Below are 6000 nucleotides of genomic sequence, written 5' to 3' on the forward strand. Positions count from 1 at the left end.
ACTTCCTGCTTCCTCTATTGTCCGCATGATTTCACATTAATCCTGAACTCTTTTCTTCTTTTCCTCCTTTATTTCTAGGTTAGGCATTTTCTCCAAAGGTTGGGGTTCATGCCTGCCCTTTCCAGCTATTAATCACGTTTTGTTTCCATCCCAACTACCTCCTCTCTTCTTTGCCTTCCTGTGTCCCTTAATCTTCTCCCGTGTAATTCATCATTCATCCTCACTTTCCATAGTAATTTCCTATTTTTAAATGTCTTATTATCTCATATTCCTCATTACCTACTTATCTTTCAAACCCTGTGGTTCACTTAATTTTCTCAGTTTGTGTAGTTATTTGGTTTGCAGCATTCATTTCCATCCCTTCTTACTCACCCACCCATCAGTCACTTCTTTCCCCTCTCCTTCCTGCATTCCAAGTCCCAAGCTCTTTTTTTCTAATGGTGGGGATCATGATTTGAAATGGTGGCAATGGATCTTAATGTCCCCAGACTCTCTTTCTATTTATTAATTTTTAATATCAAATTAGTCCATGGGGGGAATCTAGCTTTATAATTCTCAAGACTTCCCACGGAGTCAAATTCACTAAGTCCCTTATTTTTTTTTTTCTTGATTAGGGCTAATACAAATCTCAAAATATTGCACAGTTAGTTGGTATTTATCCGAGATCTGCTGATCATTCTTTTCCCCTTTGCAACTGAAACCCAGTATCGTGGCCCAAACACCCACTAATGTCTTTTGCATCTATGTCATATAAAACTTTCCTCTTAGAGATTGAAAGTAAACCCCTTAATTCAAATCCTGCTGTCATCAAACGGTCTGTTAATGCCCAGCCTCTCCTCCAAGAAAAACATGATTTTATTTTTTAAACTTTCTGTTTGCATTTTGCTTTGTTTTCGAAACTTCACAGGCTTCAGAACCGCCTTCCCTTTCTTCCTCCTGAAATCTCAGGATAATTAATTTCAGCAAACGTTGGAGACATTCATTCTTCCCTTTATTTTCTCTACTTTAGGATCCTTCCTCACCTCATCCTTTTCCAACAGATACCTTCCTATTGCAAGTGTATGACAAGGACCGGTTCCTGTCTTTGCACAGTCCCCCTTTATGTTCTTCCTCACTTCTCGTCTATTGCTGTGTTTTACTCCATACGTGCACCCTGTTCCCATCCGTGAGCACAGTCAACAGTTTGAGCAGCTGCTAAAGTTCTCCCAGCCTGTCTCCCCGGTCAGAGGGCTGCTCTCTTGTTCCCACTGCTACTGCTACTGCTAAGTCACTTCAGTCGTGTCCGACTCTGTGCGACCCCGTCCCTGGGATTCTCCAGGCAAGAACACTGGAGTGGGTTGCCATTTCCTTCTCCAATGCATAAAACTGAAAAGTGAAAGTGAAGTCGCTCAGTCATGTCTGACTCTTCGAAACCCCATGGACTGCAGCCTACCAGGCTCCTCCATCCATGGGATTTTCCAGGCAAGAGTACTGGAGTGGGGTGCCATTGCCTTCTCCGCACAGTGCCCCTCAAATGCCAGCAAGAGAAAGGCACTGGGATCGTCAACTTTATTAACGAGAACACCAAGGCAACGCGAGTAAACATACTGACCGAGGGACAGTGCATTACACCATGATTAAAGAAAGAATTGGGCCAATTTCTCAAATCCTAACCACCTCTATATTGTACTTCTCTGGATATCTGTGTTCATTTTTCAGTGGATGCTTATTGGATTTTCAATTCCATCACAGGTATATGATGGAATAAGGTTGTAACCACTGAAAGCTAGCATGCATTTCCATATAATTATGACTTTCATTCTAAGCTAGCCTGGGAAGTCCCTGGCGGTCCAGTGGTTAGGACTCTGCTCTTTCACTGCCGAGGGCCCAGGTTCAGTCCTTGACTGGGGAACTAAGATCCCACAAGCTGCACTGCACAGTCAAAAAAAAGAAAAGAAAACATTCTAAGCTAGCCAGAGGTAAAGATCACTTGTGCATGGGAAATCCTGCTCATTGAATTACTATATTTCTTTGAAAAGAATTCATTTTCTATGAGTTAATCATTTTTCATATGACCCAGACTATCTACTCTTTTCGAAAACATGATTCCTTCCCCGTCACTGTTACATTACAATTTACACACGATTTCTCTTGAGGTACAATATAATCTAATTTTCTTCATTATTTAATTTGGATCCTGTTAAGTGAGACAGACATTCACTGATAAGAAGGAGCATTTAAATTTTGGCAAATAAGTTCATTTGTATTCTGAAAGCTCTCTACCCCTCATATTTAATAAACTTTCCATTAGAGAGTAAAGAAACACTGCAAAATAGTCAAAAAATTAGCAATGGGGCCACTAAGAGCACATTCAACCCTGATTCAGAGATGTTTCAGTTTATCTGTTCTCTGTCAATCATTAAATAAGAAAGATGAAATATACAATTATGTACAAGGAGACATAACTCCTAATTCTTTCATCCTAGCTGAAGCAAAAGAATTTTAATTGCTTAAAAAAATAAGATTTTTGTTTCCTCTCAAGAAAGACAGAGAAAACAAATGTAAATTGCCTTAGAGTCAATGGCTTGGAGCTACAAGTCTTCAGACTAGGCAAATGAGAGGTAGTCCATCATTTGTATTTTTTCTTCACAATGGCCAATATCCACATAATTGGAAATATGAGATGTTTGACAAAATATTCCTTTTTCTGCTACAGCTCCTCCAGTATGTAAGAAAAAAAGAGAAAAAATGCCCCCTTTTCATTAGAATGTTTAGAGTCAAACAGGTTTACTGATACCACTCCCACTCAGTGAGATTACACCACGCTAAAATATCTGAATATGCTGCCAGTTATCCCAGGGTGGATGTTCCATTGATGTGAGTTATCACGCCCTTTGTTTCTCTCCTAAGTCCTGTTAGTCATCGGATCTTGTGAACCTTACACTCTTTTTAGTATATTTACAAGAGGGAAAGTAAGAACAAGGAGAAGAGATGAAGTATTTATCAATCCATTTAATAATGCAGTAGAGCTGCAAAAAAAAATGAAGGCGATAGACAAAATTATGCTCTTGGCCACAGAGGTATAAGCATTAACTAGAGGTGTCAGTACATTCCTTGACCTCAAATGGGAAGAAAAATTGAGTCAAGAGTAATTAATTCAAGCATTTAAGCCAGACATTGAAGCCCTTAAAACTATTTCCCAGGATTTAAAACAAAAAAAAAAAAAACAAAAAAAACACTTTATGTCAGCAATTCTGAATGTGAAATGCCATTGATTTCTTTTTCTGTAAAATATTTTCTATATTTAGAGACATCTTTCAGAGTTGCTAATGATGGAAGAAACAAAGATGAAGAAAAGTTACTAATATAGGATTCACAATGAGGTAAGAATATGTAACAAAATCTTCTGGTCTTATTAGTGTTTTCCCTTTCCTTTTTAAAGAGGCCACCAGTCATAGTGAATATATGAAACACAGTATACATGAAAAATGTCTGTCTATTGAGAGGGTTTTTTTTTTTTTTTAATTTTAGGAGCTAGTTAAGCGTCTCCCCACCTGAGCAAAGATGTATTAAGAGGATGGGGTAGACAGTGGCCAGGACTGTATAGAGGATTATCTCAGATTTATCCCAAGAAGTAAAAAATCATCTCTTCCTTTTATCTGGACATAGATCTTTTGATGGTAACCCTGGGCCTAGAGAATTACCTGGATGTGTGTCCCAAAACTGCTTGGGCAGAATGGGGATTCTGTCTGTAGCTGTTTACCCACCAGCACACTCCCCTGGGACATCATCAAAAGGAAAGCCAGCAGATGAAAGGAAGGAGGATTTTGTCTCCTCTCCTGTGAAAGCTTCTGGAGTGTGGGAAGATGTCAGGTTTACTTGTATCTCCAAACTGAGCTTATACCCAGTACCAAGCGTGTGGTATATGCTCCATAGAAATGTGATGAAGGAAAGGATAGGGAGGAAGGCAACGAGAGAAGAAAGGATGGAAAGGGGAATAAAGCCTCTATGAGCTCTACAGGATGTGCTTCTAGAACCTTCTCAATTCCAAAGGGGAGAGACAGACTTGCTGTATCCTACAAGGTTGATAAACACCCCTCCAAAAAAATAACAAATGACAATTGCAGAGCTATTTGACCTAACAACTTAGAAACTAGCCAGTTGTCCTGTAGTCTGGGGCTTGATGCTCACGTGTTTAAAGCTGGAAGGGATCCTGAAGTCATTCAAGACAGCTCCAGGTAGACTGTAATATGTAACTTGACCACAGTTACATAGCTTGTCAGTATTGGAATAAAGACTAAAACCTGGGTCTCAAAGCTTCCAGCCCAGCATGTCTCACACTGCAGGTTTCCTGCGTAGGGCAGAAGCAGTAGCTGGTTTTATACCTTCATATTTCCTGACCCAAGTCACTTAATATCTCCCCTTCCAGAAGTCCTACTAACCTTGACCCTTTCCCTTAATACCGTGGGACTTTAGCTTGCTAGGGAAACAGTCTGCACTGGTTCACAGAGCACTTATAGAGTGCAGACTTAGAACTCCCGTAAAAGCTGGGTCACTAGGCATGATTAAGGGAACAGAAAATCCTCTATTAATTGGAACCCTGGACTTGAGAATACATTTGTGCCCATTTGTTTTCTGTAGCCACTGCTGTTCACACTTAAGAGAAGCTAAGAATATAAGTTCCATGAGGGTAGGAATCACGCTTTTCTTGGTCCTAAGTCTCCACAGCGTCCAGTAGATACTTAACTATCTTTTAAATTATTGAACATGACCACAAGTTCTATATTTCATTATTCCAAGAATGTTTCTTGATGTCCTCATTTGCAAATAATTGACAATATCACCCTTCAGTGAAATGCTTTTGAAAAATCTCGACTCCACTTGGTCTCTATCTAATTAATTCAACAGAGGATCTGATCACCCAACCCACAAGAATTCAAGCTCCATTTGATTTGATCTGCTCTGTTAATTAACAACCCTTACTCTGAGTGAATGAAGACACACTAAGGGCTAATATTCTAGAACTGGAAGAGAAACCATCAGTGACTGTGTCTTCATTTCCAAGCCCTAGAGTTCAGAACAGAGATGAGTAGGCTAATACATTGGTGTCTCCTTCAAACCACTACCTGTAGGATCTTTATTAGAGGACAGACTGAGTTTTGTGTGAGGAGGAATTGAGCAGGACCACTGCCTTCCATGGGCAAACAATACAGCTGGGGCACCCAATTTACATATCTCAGTAGGGAAACAGGGGCCCTGCAGTACACCATCCCTCTGGTCCTCTATTCTGATTACTCCTGAGGAACTTAACACACCATTTCCTCCAACCCCAAACAGAGTGCTCCCTAAAAGAAGTGCTGGTATGTTTTCCTGGTTATGTAAGCACACTGTGGACATTTTAGTATCCTTATAGTTTAGTCTTCTAAGCAGCCATCCAGCTGGTGTGTCCGTAATCTGACCCTGATGGCAGCCATTACTTGAAACGAAGAAGGCAATCTAGTTAGAAACTGCAGTTGATGTTCCTCCTCTCTCAGTGGGGATAGGTAGCTCATCCATAAGGCCTTCTTGATGGAGGTGTCCAGGGGCCAGAGTTCAAGACGCTCACAAGCAGCGGTGGGAAGCAATGTAAGAAAAGGCCACGCTCCTCCAAAGGAGTAGGTTTTCTGTCTCAGCAGCTGTAAAATTATAGATCAAAGATTAAAAAGTTAAGCCACTGCTCAAGTGAGGATCTTGGTAAATACAAGGCTTAAACAAAACCCGATGACGGATTCATTGGCATCAAAGTGAAGTCTGTGGTTTTTCAGACAATAGGGCAGAGACTACAGGAACACACAAAGTATGGCTAAGGATTCTCTGTGCCTTTGTTTATTTTGCTATACCCAAGAAAGAGGAAAAATTATAACTGCTATTAAATACAAGTAAATCTGCATGTAGAAAGAATGTAGAATGAGTGTGCTAGGGGAGGGACAAACTGGGAGAAAAGGAAAGAGAGCCTGAAGAATCCAAAACCAGCCACTGTTT

This window comes from Cervus elaphus, chromosome 18 (assembly GCF_910594005.1).
Source record: "Cervus elaphus chromosome 18, mCerEla1.1, whole genome shotgun sequence".
NCBI lineage: Eukaryota > Metazoa > Chordata > Mammalia > Artiodactyla > Cervidae > Cervus > Cervus elaphus.